The sequence below is a fragment of the Hippoglossus stenolepis genome, chromosome 18 (genome assembly GCF_022539355.2).
Source record: "Hippoglossus stenolepis isolate QCI-W04-F060 chromosome 18, HSTE1.2, whole genome shotgun sequence".
Lineage (NCBI taxonomy): Eukaryota > Metazoa > Chordata > Actinopteri > Pleuronectiformes > Pleuronectidae > Hippoglossus > Hippoglossus stenolepis.
The window spans coordinates 7,678,512-7,701,088 of NC_061500.1; the positions used below are offsets into that span (position 1 = coordinate 7,678,512).

Below are 22,577 nucleotides of genomic sequence, written 5' to 3' on the forward strand. Positions count from 1 at the left end.
GTCAAGCTGCTAAACAGACATAATAAGATTTGGTTCTGCATTCTAAACGAGCGTGTGTTGGGAACGTGATTGTGACTTACGCCCCTAGACATTGTTATAAGTCAGTCGTCTGAACCTAAATATTGAGGCTGTCGGATTCTGTGAGGTAACTTGTTCCACAGCAGAGAAAACTCTCCTCTCCACATGGTTTCATCTGAATGATTGTATTCTGTGAGCAGACTGATCGTGATATGATGTCATGGTATCGTGTGAGGTACCATATATTTTTGAAACATGTAACATTGTTTGATCCACATGTGGATTGTCTACAGCGACAGTAGCTGCTGGTGAGTCCGTTTACAATGATGCGTTTTTGTTTTTGTTTTGCTCAGATCTGTTGAACTCCAGAGAAGTTCGCTGTATTTTATATTTCGTTAGAGATGTTTGCTCTCCGTGGTGCTGAACTTCAGAAGTGGGTAATGATTGTCTGCTCGGCAAACAAGATTTTTTTGTTATTAAAGCCAGGCAGTTATTAATATGTGTATATGTGTATGTTATTGGCATTTTTTTTGTCTGCCTCTCCCTGCTGCACACTCTACACTCTTTTCTCTACACCGTTTAGAGTTTAGTACACACATCTTTCTCAACCTCTACTTTATGTGCCATGGTAACTGTAGTTGTAAGCATTTGTGAGTTCTTGTCCCTGTATCTTGTGTGGCAATGATTTATTTATAGCTACTAAATACAGGTGAGAAACATGCTGGAATAAGTACCTCATCAACAATGTGGTTATGCTTAAGGTTGAATAAAGCATTACATGTTTTGAATTCAAATTTACAGTATGTAACTAATGGTTTGTTGTGGTGCATCTGTGAGCTGTCCACCCCACAGAGCCTGCAACTGTTATTCTAAATCTCTTATACACTCAGAGATTTTGATATTAAAGTGTCCGCATTAAGGATCTTATTGGAAAATGTATATTTCAGATGTATCCTCTGCATCCACTATTGTTGTCTTTAATGTCATTGAGTTCCTACTTTAAATGGATTTAGCGGAGCGTCCACACAACAGAAACTCAACACAAACTTACCATTAAATATTAACGCCTTAACGTTCAAATTATGTTTTGTGTTGAGGAGATGGTGAAATTCCAACCTGGTTTACTATAAATAAGGAAGAGGTTGGGGCAACGATGCAGGTCGATGCTAATTGGTAATCCATGCCAGGTTTTATTTTGTCTCTTTTGCGATAAGTAGCTGAATGATGACAAGAGGGTGCAGACCACAAAGAGAGAAGCAGCGAATGACTTTCAGGATATGTCAGGGGCCAGAAGCAAAAATACAAAGTGTGGAAATGGGTAGTCTGAACTACTTCCCTTCCCCGGCAGAGCTGTGCGCCCATCAGGCGGGGGGATCATCTCCTCTGAGACCTGTCTGTTACAGGATGCCAAAGAGCAAGGCGTGTTACTGCAGAGTGTAATGGACCGACACAAACAACTAGTTAAGTTGAGGGGCGAGTTATTTTCTAAATTAAATTAAATGTGCATGAAGAAGAGATCAGCACGGACACAGGCGGGGGTTTTCAACAGCCTTTTTTCCAGATCAGGATTTTAGCTCCCAGTTTAGACCCAATTTTGTCTGCGTCTGGCATATTGGGATGATGGACAGATGATGGAAACAAGCAGGACAAAGTTTTTTATTCCATAGGCTTCCATAGGTTAATATTCCTCAAATACTATAGAACAGTGAAGAGTATTACTACCTGCAGCTTGTACTGTGGCGTCTGCTTTATGGTGATGTCAGCACTTCACTGGTCTTCACTGGCATACTATTGGTACAGTGCCAGATCTACTGTCGCCTTAGAGTGCAGCTTATAGTCATGATTTCATGTTTGCCACTGTATTAGCTGCATTATGTCGAGTGTAGTTATGCAGCAGCCAACAGTTTGAAATGCATTTACTGCTTTGTTTTGTTGTGTGTATTTTGTGTTTGTGTGTAGATACACCACACACAGGTGCAAACAGAATAACTGTTGTTACAAATATGATAAATAGGACATCCGTGTTCCCTTTCCTCATGAGGTTTAACCACAGTCCCTCCTGTGTAATATAAACCTAATTTCAAACCATGTGGTCACTTCAGCACTTCTGAATAACATTTTCCTCTAGTCAGACTTTATCTGTGGATTATGTCTCAGCTGTTCTCTTATCTGCATCTAATGCAGAGTTCTTTCAGGTAAATGCTCACTCACAGGTCTGTATGAGAGAGCGTAGAATGTGGTTCAGTCAGGCGTATTACAATGTTTTTTTAGAGAGCAAAGCTTCACTAAAGAAAACGGCTTTTGACTCTGCTAGCCTCCTGCTCAGTTGTAAAATGGCTTTATTGTTTTAATGCTTATGGACTTTAAACCTTTTTTATTTTTAGTGGATTGAGAACAACGCACAGCATTGTTTTCGGTCAGAAACATACAACAGCTTGCAACGGTTGCTGCTTAAAACCATGTAGATACACATGGGCGAATTAAAATTATCATGGAGACACTAACAATACATTTAATAATTTAATTGCAAGAAAAGAGACACATAGACTTACTACTTTCTGTGTCTTTTGTGTTTATGTTAAAAACCTGAGCTGTATTTGATTTTTTGTAGTATCTCTTCTATATAATGTCATGACCTCAGCTCACACACAATCTAATATTTTTCAGTTTTCCACTTACACTCACACAAACCCATAGAAGGCTCACAGAAGCCTCACTATATAATGCTTTCTCTCAGTGACCCTGAGTGGCTGTTTGCTGTCAAAGTTCTGCTGCAGAAACACTGCACTACAGTGTTTCTGCAGTTAAAGGCCCCCAGATGACAAGGATAATACTGTGTTTTATGTTTCAATTGGACACACTAAATTTAGTGTTTGGGCCCTGCGTTAAAAAGACTGCAGTGTACCACTGCAACCATTAAAAACGGGAGAGAACCAAGTAAATACTGTTACATATTTCACTTCGTCTCTTCCACACGGATGTAAATGTTCCAACACCCTGTGCCACCCCTGTCACCATCACATGTACGCTCCAGTACGCAGAGTGGTGTAGGGTGATTTACTGTAGATGCAAAAACATGGAGCCCTGTTGGACTGCAGCAGAGCTTTACATATGCCACAGTCAGCTCAGGCTATTTCTGTTGCTCCTAGTCAGCCAGCCAAGAAACAGCCCTGCCCATTTTGGACCAGCCCTGCAGGTTAATCCATTTAGACCTTGTGTCCTTAATCATTTTAAGCTCTGGAATAATTTTCAGTAAATTTAGCTCTCACACACGTTAAAGCATGCTGGTATGTTGTTGTCACGTATATGAATTCATACTGAAGAGTGTGTAATTGGTCAGGAAGACTTTGTAGTGATGTCTTTCATGCATTAAAAAACATAAGTAAACAGGTAAAACCAATTTATATCCTATTTTTAATGGGATTGAAATAATAATCTGAGCTCACCTAAAACAAGAAAGAAAGGTAAATCTTACAGCATATTTATTCTGCAATAAATTGACTTTCTCTAGAAGGTTATTTGCATGACCCCTAGTTTCACATTATTCTTTTACCTTTGCCAAAATAATGTCATGCTCACTATTCTGATCCAAGAGAAAATACACAGGTGGGAAATTCCCCATTGCATTGACTCTCCGGTATTAATTTGTCTTTCAGATGTATGGTTGTGGCTAATGCACATGCAGCTAGTGCAGAACATACAATAGCTTGATTAATAGTCAGCATAATAGTTAGTATGCTTACAGCATTCTTCATCAATAAAGATTTTAATTACTGCTCAGAACTGCTGACCCGCACAAATCGTATGGTTTATGGGTTTAGTCTTATAGCTGCAGCGTTGGCTGGGGCAACAGTGAAATCCCAGAAACACAGTAGACCATGAAACATGTGGTTTATGGGATTACATTTTGTAGATTAAAAACCTGCAAGAGGGAAATTTAGACAGAGCTCCAGCATTGCTTTTCTTTCAAGAGACTCAAATGTATACAATTGTTGATCTCCATATCCTTTACAGATTAGTTTTTTGTATTTAAAGGTGGTATTACACTCACATTTAATCTGTTTCCAGGAACACATACAGTAGTTATCATTCTATCATATGACAGACAGGTACAATCTGAGATATGATAGATTTGATGGAATAGGAAAGGGACAAAGTTTGGAGAAAAATCGAAAAGGTGAATGGTGATAATACGTATAAATGAGAATCAATAAAAAAGGGAAAGTCCAAAGAAAAGAGGAAGCAAACAGCATGTGACCAAAACTACGATCCAAATGATCTGTATCGTATTAGTTACCTCTGCTTAGGAGGTTATGTTTTCACCCCTGTCCGTTAGTTTTTTAAGTAAGATTACACAAAATCAACTGGACAGATTTCCTTGAAACTTAGTGGAAGGATGTGGTTTGTGTCAGGAAAGAACCGATTAACTTTTGGTGCGGATCCAGCAATTTCTTTTTTCACTTTCTTCACCATTAGATTGAAAAATGTCCACTGTTTTCCCAGAGAAAGAGTCTTGATAAAAAAAGAATAGGCACATTTAGGGAACTGACATATGAGTGTGTGCAATTTGGTGCAGCTTGATTGAATTTAAGGGGACTGTCGGGCCTCAGCAGAGGGATGTGTTCGACTGAGGGGCGTTCTAATTCAACATGTGTCAAATTGATGGGTGATTAGATGGTGTTTAGTTGATAGACTGACTGGTAATGTTTTACGCACTAAGTTGTATTCACCTTGGGAATGACATATTTTAGAAGAGTGTATTTACAGTGACAGAGTCAGGGCTGAATGCAAGAGAGGACCTCAGTGAGCGCGAGAGAGAGAGAGAGAGAGAGAGAGAGAGAGAGAGAGAGAGAGAGAGAGAGAGAGAGAGAGAAGGAGAGAGGGAAGTGTCTGCAATGAAGCAGAGGGTTTGTTTATTAGAAGAGGAAGGAAAGAAGGGGGGTGTAAACAGAGGAAAGGGGGAGATGAAGATATTCGGGAGGGTGGGGTGGAAAGAACGGACCATTAGAAGGATTGATTGATGGATGAACAGACACATGGCGTGGACATGAGATGCCTCCCAGCCTTCACAGCCTGAGGTGAGAGAGACTGACTTCTGCTTCACACTGATTCCACAGACTGAATCAATGTGATACCTCTCTCTCTCTCTCTCTTCTCCCTCTGCTCACTCACTCCATCTCTCTCTCTCGCTCTCTGGGAATTCTCTGACCCAGTTAGCTCCTCCACCAGGCAGCAACAGAGTTATTTTTACATATTAACAGGAGACAATACTTTGTCCTCTGCTCGTCCTCCCCTCATCCGTATCCTTCCCCTCTTCTCTTCCTCCATCTTAGCTGCTCCCATCCTTTTTCCCTTCTCGCTATCCTGCGCTTCTTCTCCTCGTTTCTGTGCAGGCTTTGATCGTTTGTGCTCCAGTAGAGATGTAAAGATTCATCAGCTCCCTCCTCCGCTTGGTTCAGGATACAGGCTGACAGTAATTTGAGGAAAATCTGAGGGAAAATGGAAAAAAAGCAAATCATTAAAACGTACTTTGACAGACAGTGAATAACTATTATTTTAAGATCCCAGTTATTATTATATCATTCATGTGAAACTTGATTTTATTTGGTGTTGCTGTAGCTGGTGCAGCAGCTCAGTCGTGTGATGGAAGAGCTGCGTTTTTCAACTTTACAAAAATGCAATGCTTAAAATTGTGGGTCGTCCATTTAGATGGGATGTCTGAAGTATATCCATCCATCTATACCACTTAGCCTTTTAGAGTTGCGGGGGGGAGCTGGGGCCAATCCCAGCTGACATTGGGCGAGGAGCAGGATACAACCTGGACAGGTCGCCATTAATCCAACCCCAATCTGCATGTCTTTGGACTTCAGGGGAAAGATGAGAAACCCCTTGCAGACACGTTTGCATCATACAAACTCCACACAGAAAGGAAGGATTCAAACCGGGAACCTTCTTGCTGTGAGGTGAATAATATGTATGTAAATAAATAATAAATAATATAAATTCAATGGCCGAGAATAATTTTAGAGCAGCTTATAGTTTGATTTTCCCCAAACTCATTCTCAGGGAAAGCAATCAAAGGTGCAAATTATGAAACCACCAGAATAAAGAACAGTAGTAGAATCATATATATCTAAATCATTTAATTATTATAACTTAAATAAATGGAATGAAAATCTTTTTTCCTCAACTTGTAAACCTCCCCTCTCCTCTACTCTCCTCTGCTCTGCTCCCCTTTCCTTTCCTTTCCTCTCCTCCCCTCTCCTCTCCTCTCCTTTGCTCTCCTCTCCTCTGCCCTGCCCTCCTTTCCTCTCCTCTCCTCCCCAGAGAGTAAAGGGACAGAGAGTGGTTGCAGGTGTAGACAGGTCATCGATTCGCTTCCTAATGATGATGGATGGCAGAGCTGCAGAGAGCGAGAACAGGGAGAAAAGTGGAGCGATGCAGGGAGATAAAGAAATAGCAGAGTAAGAGAGGACTGTGTTTATATTTGTCCGCTGGCGGGCAGATGGTGAGAGTTTTAGTGAAATGTTGATCCTCAAGTGTTTCTATCATTCTTGTCATCTACGTCAGAGCAAGCACACACACACACACACACACACACACACACACACACACACACACACACACACACACACACACACACACACACAATCACACACACACACGCAGTTCCATATCAGCCAATCCTGGACTTTTCTGCCCCGTTATAGAAGTAGGAGAAGACAAAGGAGACAATATCCCAGGATGCACAGGTGCAGAATAAATACCGGTAAGAAAGAACAGAATAGAGTAAAATAAAATAAAAACTATATGAGAACCATTCAACACAATGACACACACATTTACAGCAGTGCACATAGTCAAAGCAGTCAGTACATCAACCTGTGATGTGAGAATAAATACTGTTGTTTGCAGTAAGGCTACAGCTATAATTACTTTATTATCACTCTCGAGCTCATTAAAATCTCCTGGTGTCTAAGGTGAGGTTTTTTTAATCGCTTGCTTAAAACCTTAAAATGTTAATTGATGATATATAGATAAAACACAAAGAGAAGCACTAAATCCTATACTATAGAGCATTAAGTAAGATGACACTGACTGAGAAATGATTTAGAGATGTTTTATCAAACCCGCTCTTTTGCATTCAGTTGTAAAATGTTAGTTTTTTTTCCACAGATGATGGAGCACAGTTCATTCTCTTCATAATATAGAGTTCAGAGACTATTTTTCTTTAGACATGGTTTCAGTTCTTTATGGGATGACACGTGGGGGGGGGTCACAAGCAATTTCACCACGACTCACCTCTCCGCCGTCTCACACGTTCCCCACTCGGATGTCCAGTAAGGGTGTGAATGAAAGCTTGCCAGATAGGAAGTGTTAAGACCCCATCTGGTGGGGTTAGCACAGTCACACACACACACGCACACACTCACACGTATACACACACTGACACTGAAGTCTCACCCTTCCCGAAGTACTGACAAGGAGGCAGGCAGGTTGCTATGGCAACCCCAGAGAGAGGGGAAGTGATTGGGCAAGACTTGAATTTGTTAAGAGCTACTGTATGAAGCCTAGGGCAAGACTTAGTCACTCTTTCTCATTTAGGGTTTGTGTGCTCGTGTGCATTGATAGAAGTGTGGGTGAGAGGAACACAAGCGGTCGACCCCTCCTGTCGGCCTTCTTCATTTTCTGTTTCAACGCTCCGTCAGTTGTCAGGCTGATGTGATAGATCTGGGAGAGCACTACACTTACTCACTGCAACACGGACTATGAACCGGGATAAAAAGACAACTGGACGCATATACTTGGAATGACAGACTGCACAGGGAGATGCAAAGCCATGACGTAAAAAAGAGCATCTAATCAGCAAATCAGTCACTGGAAGGCAAACATACGGTCACACTCTGCCTTTAGAGAACTCCTCAACCTGATGTTGTGTTGGTGTCTTTAAGAATTCTAATACACTTGTGTGTCTTTGCCGTCAGAACTGTCAGCTCTGTTTTCACCTGTGCCTCCGCTTTGCAGATTTCATGAAATCTGTATCACAAGAAAATGATCAGAATGATCTGCTAAGATACTTTATACAAATCTATATTTTACACATCTTTTCTTTTTACTCAGCTCACACCAGCCCTCTGTGGATAACCTTCAGGCACAATGGATGCTTGCTGTTGCTGGTTCACAGTTGGGTTAGAGAATGGAGCTGGAGCCACAGAGATTCTGCAGAACTATTTTCTTTTAATAAAACCGTTAAAAAAACGATATGATTTTTTCAATCTGTAATACAAATGATGCATTGAGACAAAAGACTGATTAAATTACGGCTGCAACATATTTTTTAATCATCAATTAATTAGCAGATTAGTATCTTGATTAATTGTTTAATCATTTGATCAATAAAATATCAGAAAATAGTCAGGAAATTGACATCTGCATTGCTTTATGATGCTTGTCGGAGAAATCGTTCAGTTTATTATCACACAAGACAAAGATAAACAGAAAGTCCTTACGATTGAGGAGCAGGAACCAATAAATGTTTAAGAGCCAGAATAAAATTACAGAAATTATTGATTGATTATCAAAATATCCATCCATTATCCATCCATTATATGCTGGCCTAGGGCTCGAGCCAATTTCCAGCAGACACTGGGTGAGAGGCAGGGTTTAATCTATCCAAGGGGCCAACGCACAGCGGCAGACAACTATTTACAGTCACACCTACGAAAAGATTAGAGCGGGGAAGATTCTGTGAAGCTGGAGTACCTTGAGAAAACCCACGCTTACATGAGGAGAACATGCAAACTTCACACAGACAAGCTGCAGCTATAGCCGTCAGTTTCAAACCCTCAGTCCTAATCTCTGCACCTGAATCATTTGCCTGCATACTCAGTAATGCAGTTGTTAGTTTGCTATTTGTCCAATAATCAATTTATAGTTTAAACTCTAGATAATACACTACATACAAGACTTTTCATTTGTGTGATTTGTACTGATATAATGCGACCTGTCAGGTATCGTTAAAATGTGATCATTAGGAATAGTGCAGCCCTGCTTCAGTCTGCTGTCAGCCAGAAACAAGTTATTCCTTTAATATCATATATCATACCGAGTTTTACCTCCTACACTCATACGCTAGTGTCAAAGGCACTGCACCATCCACAGGGTCCTATGTATACGTGTGTGTTTGCGTGTTCTGCTGCAGAAAGGGTTAGTGTTGAAACTGGCTCATTTGTAAGTGCAAGGGACCAACGCCTACTCGAACATGTGTGCCCACAAACCAGCCGCAGCTGATGTAGCTGTATGGATAACATAGACTGGGCCTTTAGTGATGTTTGAAACAGAGATGTCTTTGTAGATACCAGTGCACAACCAACCACTGGGGCTTGCTTGTGTGTGTGTGTTTGTACTTCGCAGACTTTGTGCATGAATCTACATGGGATTTGGTAGAACAGAACAGTGTGTACGTGTTTTGCGATCATCGGTTATTAGAGCCCCGGCTCAGCGCTCCACCCAAAACGCTTTGCTTTAATAAAGTGTAACAGAATAAGGAGGTCTTGTCTGTCCTTGTGCCATAATGGAAATTATATAAAAAAAACAAAAGGTTACTGCACCACAATAAAGTGCTTAGTAGAGACGCCATTGTTTTTACTTTTGTTTTTTTGCTGAACAAAGGGGAGAGTAGCACTTTGATCGATAGTGGAAAGATACAATGCTGAAAAAGCATTACACTGTCTTCCTCCGCCATAGAAATCTATTAATCTTTAATTGGACTTGTGGCTTTAAGAGAAGTTGGGGATTTTACTTCAAACCCAGCATTAAAGGTTAGTGTGTCCTTTTGTGTGCGTGTGTCTTTATCAGAAATCCTCTGTGATATTCCTTACGTCAAACCCTGATCACCTTAAGCCTATACTCAGTTTTTCTAGTAGAAAAGATAAGTGATTTATTCTCCAACTCAAAATGTATGATTCAATTGAACTTGTCACAGTATAATTTATTTTACAAGGAAAGGCTATTTGATTTCTCTGAACACTTGCTTCTGGGAATAAAGAGATGCTATAAGGAGTAAATTACTCTGCAATGGCTGCATCTTTATAAGCTTAAATTGCTTTTCTAGTTGAGTGGAAGGAGGGAGAGCGCAGCACCCAGAGGAATGAGGAACAACGGGCTGAACCTGGAAACTTTCTGGCACCTTTAAAGCTGGGCTCAGACCGCAGGAGTGAGTCGGGTTGCATCACGCACCAGAGGAGAATATTTGCAGATTTTCTTCTCCCTAATCTCAAACATGCACCTCCTCATGTCACCTCTCTGAGATGATCTCATGTGGAAGAAGGTGCAAACAAAAGAAACAAGATGGAGACTAGTGTGACGCAGTCAAAATGCTAGTTTGTAATGCTCTGCACTCACAGTAGATTGTTTTGTGGAAGCCATTTCAAAAGCTCGACTTGTCTCTCTCATTGTTTACACTTAGAAAGTCGTAATCATCCCAATTTCAAATCCTATGAATCGGCACAAGCTCCTGTAGTCTGAGCTCAGCTTTACTCTGCCACCACATCCTGTCTCACTTCCTTCCCATGTGCCTTCTTGCAAACACAAGCTCTTTGCCTCCTTTACTCCACATTAGACTCGCACCAGCACTTCACTGCTGCAGGCTGCAGCCTGGACCCTGTTGTGACTCGAGAAGGAATGCAAACATGGATTGAAATAAACAAACCAGAGCTCTTTGCATTCATACCTTCCCTTAATCCTTCCATCTCTCTTTCATTGACGTACTCATGTCACCTCAACTAGCAACCACCACCACCCACACACACTCCGTCCGGCTGCAACCCTTGTTTTCTTGTCCACCCTCTAGTTGTTTCCTGATTGGAATTCCAAAGCCAAGGCTAAGTGGAGACATGTCAGCCAGCCTGTCTCGTATAACGGAGGAAATATAGAAGCAGAAAAGCAATTCCAGGGCTTCCCCCACTGTGTGTGTGTGTGTGTGTGTGTGTGTGTGTGTGTGTGTGTGTGTGTGTGTGTGTGTGTGTGTGTGTGTGTGTGTGTGTGTGTGTGTGTGTGTGTGTGTGTGTGTGTGTGTGTGTGTGTGTGTGTGTGTGTGTGTGTGTGTGTGTGTGTGTGTGTGTGTATTTTTAGGTTAAGAGAGGGCTTTTCTCCTCTGAGCCAAGTGGTTCTCTATGTACTGCAATCGTTCTGCAAGCATTTATGGTTCCACAATATCCCAGACTTTAAGAGTCACAGTGGCAAGAAAATGCCCACATGCACACACACACACACACACACACACACACACACACACACAAATTGTGCTTTATATTTCTGAACGCTGACATGCATGTATGCTAGATCATCACTGGAATGAAAAAGAATCATAACGGACATTATCTAGATTAAGACTGCATGTAATAATTTTAAAACAGAGAATGAGGCTAGAGATCATGTAGTAATTACTATGAGAGTTTATGAATATTGAAAAGCAATTGTCATTTTTATTTTATTTCACAAATGGAACCGAGGAGCAAATGTAGAATTAAATGAAATGGTCTGTCATATTATTATGAGAGCACGCTGGTGTTTCATAGTGGAATCAACTAATGTGTTTCCAATGACATGTCAATCTCTCTTCGTTAGAGACAAGACAAATTAAAATGAACGCACTTTAGTTTCAACTTATTTTCCTGTAAAATAACAACAGATCACCATGAAGCGATTTTTTTTCTCATCTACCTTGATTGGTCCGAACGTTTAATCTTTCAGTGTAGTCAGAACCAAAATAACAGGTGGTCTCAGTTTCATTTAAACCGGTTTCATACTGTCTGACTAGCTCATGCTAACAGTGATGTTACAGCACTGGGACATTGTAGTAAAGTGTTGTTATGGTTTAAAGCAAATATATGTATAATACGATCACACTTCAACAACTGAGTTATCATTGTCTGGGTTATGTGAACATCCCCACACATCACACTGTGAGGGCTCAGCCTGGCGAAGCAGCCTCCTTCACTGCAGACAAGAGCACCTGCACTCACAGGAACATAAAAACTCAGAAACAGGGAGGTAGTAAAATATATCGCATGAATTCGAAAGGGCTCCGCTGTCGTGAATGGCACCGGGTGGGAATGTTCCTATTAATGAGTTAGGAAATGAACAGCTTAATGGTGGGCTGACTCACAGAGCTGCAGAGTGCTTGGCTTTATTCAAGGAGACGGAGAGAGTTCCGCTCTGTTTTCACGATGAAGCAAAGGGAGAGCGACCATGTAGCAGGCGATGTGTTTTAAACTTGTGTGTGGCCATTGGTGTCTGTGCAGATTTCCATGTTGTCCATATGTTCACATCATCTTCTCTAATTGAAGAATAACTATCTCTGTTGCTGTCAATCTGCCTCTAAGAAGCTCAGTTTCCTCCAGGTCGCTCAGTCTGTGTTCACGCTTCGTTGCACCGCTGCTCCTCTGTTTGACAGTTTGCTTCTTATCCCTCACCATCAGTAACGGGTTTACAAATGAGATGTGAAGGATTAGCAAACAAAATAATAATGCTGTCTGGTTTATTTTTCTGTTTCTCATGAGCACTGAGAACACGTGTGCCTGTCACTGGAGACCATTGTTATGTCACCAAAAGTCATGGTTTGATGCAGAGAAGAAATACAGATGAGAGACTGTTTTCTCCATCTTTATACTGATTTACACTTGTTAGAGGTGTGAAGTATGATTTACAAGTCAAATCTACCTGACACACCTTACTTCTGCCTGTCAAAACCTGTGAGAAATTACTTGATAAAGAGAATATCTTGAGTTATATTAACCTTATGGCTTTTTATAGCACGTACCGCACTGTGGTGTGTGTGTTAAAACGTAGCTGGGAACCAGTTTGTCTTGCAGGACCATGACATTACGTCTGTTACACCAACCACCACCCTCCTAAGTTATGCACAATTATCTAAGGTGCGGCCTCCTCTCCAAACAAAACACAGCAAACACGGTACATTTGTTCTGTTTTGATTTACTTGGCTGTGTGACTATTTGCCATGTTTGTGGGCGGGAGCACCGCCTTCAGATTGTCGTATCTGGTTTGTCAGGTTAACCACTGTCACACTTCTCCACACAATGAGGGAGGTAATTACATATATCTCAGAGAGCTGTACTTTATGCACTTGTCATGTTTTTTTGCAGCTTCACTCAGTTTTTCTGGCATCGTTTAACTCATAATCACTGAGCTGAGCAGATACATTTATATCTCAGAGTGGCCCTGCAAACACTATTGTTTTTATTGAATAACAATAATACAAATTTGCTAAATTATTTAATGACCGTAGTTGGTTGTTCAGTTAACGGTGCCTCAAGGCGTTGTAGCGAATAGAAAGAAGAGGTCACAGTGGCCTATAATTAAAAATCCCAATCCAGTGCTAAGAATGTAAAATGTAAAAACAGTGTGTTTCAAAGCTGCCAGACAATAGCTCTTAGGTTTTTTTTCACATGATGTGATATCGCGTTCTGGAAATAGATTGATCTGAAATCAGGGGATGGAAGGTGAAAACTGCTGCTACTGCACAGAAATCTGTGTTTTCTCCGCCAACTCAAAGTCTGAGTGCAAGAACAACACGGAGAACGAACCAGAGCAAACATGATAAACTCACTTAATCCAGCTGAAACCTTGCGAAGGCAAAGAGTAGGGGTATGAGTTCTGTTGTGAAATAGCAGCAGTCTAATGAGCATGAGAGTGAAGGAGGTTTTATCTGAGATTATAAATTGTTGAGGTCTACGTTTCAATATTTGATAATCTGTTTGTACAAAGTAGTTTGAAGGTGAAAAGTTGAAGGTCACGTCACAATAATTGATTGACGATAAGTGATCAATGTTTTTTTTTCTCGGGTCAGCACTGTATTATAAAAGCTTTGGAAATTAGGTTATGTTCAGCAGACAAGGTAATTGCTAACTTCTGACATATTGTGAGAGTCAGAGTTAAATTTAGAGGCATAAAAAACAAAAAAGCAATTTGCATATTCTCTCTGCACACTGTTTGCATGTAAAGTGAATGTGGATTTGCAGGGACAGAGCCACTGTGGTTGTCTTCAGGTTATTTCCGTTTCTTTCCCAGTGAGGTTCTGTCTCGTGCGGAAGTGAATCAGTCATTCTTCATTGGAAAATGATTACTGTTATCACACAGAGATTAAAGATGCACTCACCAGGGTGCGTAATGGAGGTTTTTTTTCTTTTGTCTTTCGTGCAGCTCTCTGTCTTTCACCTGTTTTCTTATAGACAGCAGTGGATTGTGTGCTTGCACGCCCCTTGTATGATTTAGTGTGGCTGCATGATGGTTATATTACTATTTAAGTAAACACACATATCTTTAATTGCAGCCTGTCTTGACTTAAGTCACCCTGAACATGATCCTTAAGTGCCGTCACTCTGATGTTTGCCTGACTTTTGACCCCGTGTGTTCTCAGGTACTGAGGCTTGTCCCGCTCTGACACAGTGACTCCAGACAGACTGGCTGAGAGACGCTGAAAAAAAGAAGTGGGCCGATAAAGAGATAGGAGGACAGAAGGAGGTGAGTGAAATGAATAACGGATTCCATTCTTATCTCTCTATCTATATATCTTTGTACACTATATCTGGCGCTGTGTCTCGCTCCGTCTGTGGCGAGTTGCTGCCGGGTTTGCTGGCTCATTGTTTACCGTGCTGCCCAGTCAGCCAGAAAACAAGAGCAGCGCTGTATTTGGGAAGGTTGGTACACCCCCCCCTGCTGAGCCCACTACTGAGAGTTTGTGTGTGCAGGCTCGTGTGTATGCGCCCTCAAATCAGGGGGCTTTTTTTGAAACTTGGAGAGTGAAGGATGGGAGAGGAGGACATTGTCAAGAGACGTATCTACGTACTGAGCAGCAAGATTGCCATCACAGATTTGCCGTTTTTTCCCACATGGAAACAACATACCTTCAAATTTCACATGTTGGCACAAGCCTGGTAGGGGCCAAGAGTGGAAAGCCTGTATGTGGTGCCACATGTAAAACTAGCATAGTGTTTTCCTCTGCCAAGGCACAACAGTCCCCTTGAATACAGTTAAACGTACAATGTGTTTATTCCGCCGCTAAGGATATCTCAATCAAAACAACAGCAAAAGACCTAGTTTGATGACGTCTTGAAGCAGCGGGGGGTCATGGGAGATGTTGTCTTGACCACGTTTGCCGATGGAAATCTGCCCGACGCAACTCACTCTGGGAAAATGGCCAAAATGTCAAAAAAACAAAACAATCTCACAATGGATGTGCACCAAATGATTAATGGGTTCTTTCTTGGCCCATGCCCCGTCCCATGTTGGAAATTCATTCAGTAGTTTTTGTGTAATCCTGCGGAAAAATCAACAAACAAACAGAAATCGAGAGAAAAGTCAACAGACTGGGGCAGAGGTAATAACAGATGGCCCTCACTCAGATTTTTGTGCAAGTTTGAATCTTCTATCTCTCTCTGTTTGCACATCTCAAGCTACTACTCCAACTCTTACAGCCTCTTACATCTGCTCACCTATTCTCTTATCGTATCTGAATAAACAAAAGCCCCACGTTCATCTTGCGCGCTTGCCTCGAGTATTACAGCTGCACGCTGAGGATGCTTTTAGGTTAAACACATTTTCGGTTCACAGTTGGTTAGGGCCTGTGGTCCTGGTGGTAGCAGTCCGCTCACTGCGTTGATAAGCTGCCTACTTATGTATGTAAAGTAGCTTTTATGCAATTCACCCAGTGGCCTTCCCCACTATCATCTCAGTGGGAGCATTTTGGGGTCTGAGTGTGTGTGTGTGTGTGTTTATGTGTAGAAAATTGATTGCTGCAGAGGTTTGAGTGAATGAGACTGAACCGGGCAGAAAAGCTGCTCTGGCTGTGGTGGTCGGTTTGCTGGTGTTAAGTCAGTTTAGTTTGTATTAGTGCTGCTGAAAGGATTAGTAGATTAATCACAGGAAATCCATACCAGCAATAATACGTAGTTTGAATCTGGTATATATCATTGAGATAATTTACTTAATGAATTAACTCCACATAAGCTGGTTCCAATCTATAAAGTGTACAGATTTGCTGCATTCATGTTTTTTATATTGTTGAAAATTGAATATATTTGTAAAATCAAGCAAATATTTAAAATGTCATCAGTTTTTGAGTAATAGGTCAAACAGGGTTTACTGGATAGTTTACATAAGTAAATATTTGAATACTGAAACTGACTAGTGCACACACATACACACACACACACACAGTGAAGATGATCCATGTCCATCCTATCCCCGGGGCCTTCCTACTTCATCTGCTGCCTTCTCCACAGTTTTCTCTGCTCATTTCTTCATCTCACTCGGCGTTCGCTCACTCTAAACGTCTTTATTTTGTTCTGTCTCACTTTTGCGTTTCCTTCCCATGTGTCATACCTTCTCTCTCTCCTGCCCCTTAGCCGCAGTGTCCTTGAGAAGGCAGTGACTTTGTCGGTGAGCGCAGCCGAGCGCATCACTCTCTCTTACGCTCTCTGTCTCCGTTGCTCGCACACTGTCTCACTGACACCCACTCAACCCTCCCCAAATACACACACACAGTACGTCCATGGCTAACGAGACTGTTCCTTTAGTCCCCATAAATAATTCATTGGCAGTAACATTGGCTGTGCATTATGCAAATATTGACAAATCTATTGCAGAGAAAAATTGAGACAGTCGTTTCCTGTGTTGAGCACAACTTTTGCCCACTTGCTGTTTTCAGAAATATATAATAAATTATCAACAAACTGCTGATACAGGTAAATTATATTTAAGCAAGGGCACAGTAGAGCCAATCAGATTTGTTATAAGATAGACGAAGAAAGTTATGTTATAGTTACCTCCACCAATGAGGTAATGTTTTCATCTGCGTTTGTTTGTCATTTACGCAAAAAGTACAGGACGGGTTACCATGAGCCTTAGTGGAAGGATGTGGTATGGGTAAGGAAAGAACCCATTAAACTTTGATGCAGATCCGGATCAGGGGGCAGATCTAAGTTTTTTTTTAAAAATTGCTTTAAAATTGTGAGATAAGATGTGTTTTTAAGTGTGTGCGATTTGTTGCAAATCCGAACAAAAATGTGGTTTTAATGTGGTTTCATAAGGGGACCGTTCCTCTGACCTCACCTCTGTTTGATTGAAGTGTTTGACAAAACATGATTTAATACGTAAGTACAGTTACTCTTACTCTGGGCTTGTTACCAAGTTTGGACAAATTGCCTTCAGGTGATACTGTCGTCCGGCTGCCAGCATGGAAACATGATCGCCCTGTGCCCTCCTCCTCATTAAAAGGGCCCTCAACTAATCTTGGATCATGACAGCCCATTGTCGCAGTTTTCCGTAGCTTTTGAAATATAGATGGAGTCTGATTGTCTGCTTGTAAGATGAGATGTTATAGTCTCTCGATTGCTGTTTGTTCTCGCCGGTTTCTGTTTTCCATCAGAGTTCATGGAGTGCGTATTGGGTCACTTGTTTTTCCTGCCACCTGACGACACCTTACCTTTTCTGTTGGAGATCAAGTGTCTTGCGGTTAGCGAGTTAAAGGTGCTGTGTACTGCAACCGTGTTTGTGTACTTGCATCTTAAATATACATTTTATACGACAGATTGAAATTATACCATGCATTTATATGCTATTATTTTGTAATCTACATCATTTAAATTCCTGAATTGCTTTTTAATCTTCAGTCATCAAAATCCATATATCTAAATTAACATACTTCACAACAGTATCTCAACGCCGCCATGTTTCTCTCTGTCTATGTGTGTATCTCTCTCACTCTTCCTCGTGTTTGTCCCACGTTCGGCTGAGAATGCTTCCGTAGCCATGGCGACCAATCCCAAGGGGAAAAGTTGAGGCTGAATCCCTTTTTCTCTTCGCTTTCTTTTCCCTCAATTGTCTCCTGCCTGGTTTCAGTCTCGTGCTTTACTCACATGCAAACACAAACACGTCAAAATGAGGCCGGGATGTTGAGATGATGCCGTTTTGGTTCCTTTGTTTTCCAGTACTGATTAAAAGAAGTGACCTAATTACAGAGAAACACTGTGGACACAGCAGAGGAAGAAATTCTCTCTCTCTCTCTTTCCTGTTTTTTTACCGTTTTGCTTTTTGCTCGTCTTCCTGCTTGTTAGTGACTAACACTGCGACAGTGGAACCTTTGGCCATTGCAGTAAACACTTTCACCAAAAAGGCTGGTGGAGACGGAGAGAACAAATTAAAAGAGGATGATGTGAGGACACAGAATACAGAAGTTGTTGTTTAAAAAAATCCTCTTACTGTTAAAAACTGCACCTCACTGAGTCAGACCTCAGCCTACAGAGGGGCTTCAATTGTCTAACTTTACTTTTAGTGTGTATTTGGTATAAGTAGGTATAACATTATCAGTTGTTTTAGCAAGTAGCCCACAACAACATATGTTTGAGAAAAAACGGTAGTCAGCAAAGGAGGAAGACAGGTGATGTTGTCCCAGAGCAACAAACTGCACATAGAGAAGAGATTTTCTGTTAAAGCATGACCGTGATTGTTCCATACCCTTAACTAAAGGTTTATTTTTCTACCATCAACTCTCCACGGTGTGGTTTGAGGTTTCATATTGCAACCAGCTGAATAACCCAGACTTACCCTCCCCTTCCAAGCGTGTAGGAGAACCCACAGTGGCCCTCAGGTAACATAAAAACGTGAAAGGCCCTCTCTAGTGCCGGTGTGTTCTGTTCACTCTGGCGGTGCAACATAGTGATGCCTGAGGAAGAGGATCTGCTGCTTATACAGATATGAAGGGCTGATGATAAGATAACAAAAAGACAGTTATTCTTATTTTCATGTGATTATACATCGATAAAATCGTAATTATGAATATCAATATTCTGCTCACAAATAAATCCTTCACACCAGACCTTTGTCTAAACCTCACCAATACGTTCCTGAGGACATGGACTTACAGCATCGTTACTTCATTTGTTTCCGGGCAGGTATGCTTCCTCTGATAAGCAATAGATTTTCCATCCTGGTCGATACTGAATAAATGTTCATGTGCCTTTTGATAAGTTTCTTTGCATTTATCTCATAACTGCAGCTTCCTGTCTGAAAAAAACGTGCAGTAAAGCAAAGCTCAGGTAAAAACCTAAGAGGCACTTTTCCTTTTTAGCTTAATCTGTGTTTTTAATGGAGGCAGCCGGGGGGGAGACACAGTCTGGAAGACAAACTGGAAATGGGGAATTCAATTTTGTGAACTCATAATAATTTAATTGTTAATTATTAATGTGTGAAGTGTGAAAAGGACAACTGTAATGAAAGACCTAAGTCTCTCAGGCTCTTCTTGTCTTCCTTCACTACATCTCTTCATCCCTTCCTTCTGCCTCCTTTATCCCCCCTAAAACCCTTCTTCTTTCATCCCTGTGCCTCCCCTTCCTTCCTCCATTTCCCTTTCCTCCCTTTCCCCCTTCATCCTTTTTGGTCCCCAACCGTTCCCCATTGTCTTTAGCGTTTTCCTCCACTGGTTTATATTCCTCATTGTTTCACCATCCTCTCTCCCTCTTATTGACCATGCATATCTTACATTGCGACTCCATTGTTCTTCTAATCTATTTCATCCACTTTGATAGGATACCTGCATAAATATTTAGAAACTGAAAATGAAACGACACCACGGCAAAACATAAAACATCAGGAAAAGTAATCGCATGTATGATGACAGAACATGGACAATTATTTGCCTTGATGAAATATAATTTTAGAAAACTAGAACATGTGCACACCTCTGCAATGGAGGGCTATTGAATCATTTGTGGTCAGTCTACTTTAGTGCACTAGGCTCTCAGCTTTGTAAGAGAAATAATGCTGTGCTCTGCTCTTGTCGACAAGCAGCGGACAGTCGACAAGAGCACTTTTATTAGCATCCATACACCTCAACTGGTTGTCACCATTAAAGCAAATGGCACACCCATTATGCCTGCAGGAAGTAGAGGTTGAGGCAGAGAGCTGCACACACACACACACTTGTAGGAATTATGGCTCTCATTAAAACACTGTACAGATACTGGTGAAATGGGGTGTCGTAGCATTTTTCACAACAGGATAATGGAATACTCTTTTAGTGTGAATGTACCGTGCAGCACTAACTGTAAACCTTTCCTGTCTCCCTCTTTGTGCTCATTTCTACTTGTTCTCTTTCTCATACCCTTCAAACCTGCCAAATGCTTTTCCTCCTTCTCTCTCTCCCCCGATACACAACCGTCCACCCCGCCTTTCCTTTCCTCTCCTCTCTCTCCTCCTGTTCCTTCCTTTCTCCCTCTCGGCCCAATCTGTCATCTCCCCTGAGTCACAGAGACAGGCGGGAGAGGAAGTGCGCAATGAAACGGCCACGTCGAGCACTCTGCCCAAATTGACCGGGAATGAATGGAGTCACTGATCGGCTCCTGCTGAAGCACTGTAGATGGGGGCGTGTAGGGGGTGGGGGAGAAAATGCAGGTTTACAGTTTGTGAATACTACAGACAGGTTTCAGGCAAACCGCGTCTATCTGTGCATCAAAGTGCACCACAGACAACTCTGTTTGTGTTTACTTATGGAATGCATCTGGAACGGTTGTCTGTGAGCTATTGAAAACAGAAGTTGAGGACGGAAAAATTACCTTTCTTGCCATGAATTCAGTCTTTTAAGTTGAAGAGGTGAACGTAATCTGCATTCAGGAGATTTCCTCTGCTGTCTGAAGAGAGAACCGGGAAGCAGACAGGCAAGGCAACAGCTAAAGAGAGTGAAAACTAGAAAAACGGGAAGAGACAGAATGACAGGACACACTCTCCCATGTTGGTTTTACTGAAACTCCTAACGTAAGATTATATAACATTCTGCGAAACCAATTTCTTAAAAACACTTGATCCTACAGTGTAATTTGGGTTTTGTAATGCATTTTGGTAATCTGCTAATCTGGAACCACCCACCGTACTGCTGCTTTTATTAATGAAATTTGACAGAGAGGGACACATCGCTGGAATACCAAGTCGTACTACGCCTGTGTGCCTTTTTGTGTGTGGTAGAGTAAAAGCGCATTAGGGAATTAGTGCACATCTGGACGAGCCTGGCTGTCCTCATGACCTCACAACTCGCAACATGCTTCATAATTTGGAAGGTTTCAATGTAATTTTATTGACAACAAACCTCGGCCTCGATTCTGAGAGACCTGTTAAGAGCTCATATTTATTTAATTTTTTTTGGCTTTGACTTTTAAATTATCCGAAGTGATAAAAATCACCTTTCAAATAACTGACCAAGCAGATATTACTGCCCAATAACAGGTTGCTGTATGATTTATAAATCGGCCCATGAAGGTCGACCACAAAGGCTGAAAGGAAATTTAAACGGTTTGGTCTACGGAGGATTTCCTTCTCTTCCTGCTGTTGTCTTGCAACAGAGCTGCAGTTGGACATTATGAGAAAGTTTTATTGCCCATTGATTTTTTTTTGCTGTGCCCAGCTGTGTACCGTCAGCTGTTCGGTTGAGTTGAACCACAATACTTATATTTAAAAGTTATTATCGGATGTCTTGTCAATTGCGGTGTCCCTGAATTGGGACACCGCTCTTGTCTCTTCTTTTATCTCTGTGTCTTCTTATTTTGTCCCTTACCTTTACCAGTCATTTACCCCACTTTGAAAACCACTGATATATCAGAACCATATAGATATTTAACCTTTAATAGATGTGTTAGTGGTTTAAGAAGCACAATAACTGAATTTCATACTAGTAGAATATGACCATGCATGCTGTGTGGTGGTATCTATGTGAATATATATGTTTATAACTAGTAACTCTCCAGATAGAAGAACCTGCTCAGAAACTCACACACAAACACACAAACACACACACACACACACACACACACACACACACACACACACACACACACACACACACATACACATACACTTAAAGAGGTGGGGCAGTAACAGCCGAGTGTGTTTGCAAACTTGAGCTGAGCAGTGAAGAGCCTTTTTAAGCAGGATTAAGACTCTAAGTGTCAATGGATCAGTCAAATAGGCCAAAGACCACTAGGATATCACTTACACTGCAACAATCAGCGTCAGTGTGTGGATGCTGAGCATTCGTGTGTGTGTGTGTGTGTGTGTGTGTGTGTGTGTGTGTGTGTGTTCAGTAGTATGTCAAATAAAAGCAGAGGAAACCAGCAGGATGTGCACACACTATATGCACATTCACAAGTCCTCCACAGACTGTGGAGCCTTGACAGAGCCCGGGCTGGACCATCTGTTCCTGTGGAAATCAGCACAGCAGGAGGCTAGCATTGCACACACACACACACACACACACACCACCACACACACACACACACACACACACACACACACACACACACACACACACACACACACACACACACACACACACACACACACACACACACAGTAAGAGCATGCTGGCATAGTGACGCAAAACATTTGTGTCAGCTGTGTGTACAGAAGATAAGTTTTCAGTTAAAAATAAAGTAACCCATGGAGATGACAGGTGTACCTGAAATGACTAATGCTAGATAGATAGATAGATA

At 41.5% G+C, this 22,577-nt stretch overlaps 1 protein-coding gene across 6 annotated transcripts in view; it reads left to right on the forward strand.

Annotated features, from left to right (window-relative positions):
- LOC118125960 (spermatid perinuclear RNA binding protein) overlaps positions 1 to 22,577 on the forward strand; it is a 79,623-nt gene that overhangs the window by 10,774 nt on the left and 46,272 nt on the right. For all 6 annotated transcript variants that reach the window (XM_035185069.2, XM_035185068.2, XM_035185067.2 and 3 more), the window contains one exon: positions 14,459 to 14,562. The gene's annotated coding sequence lies outside the window, so the exon portion shown is untranslated. The remainder of the gene's footprint in view (positions 1 to 14,458; positions 14,563 to 22,577) is intronic.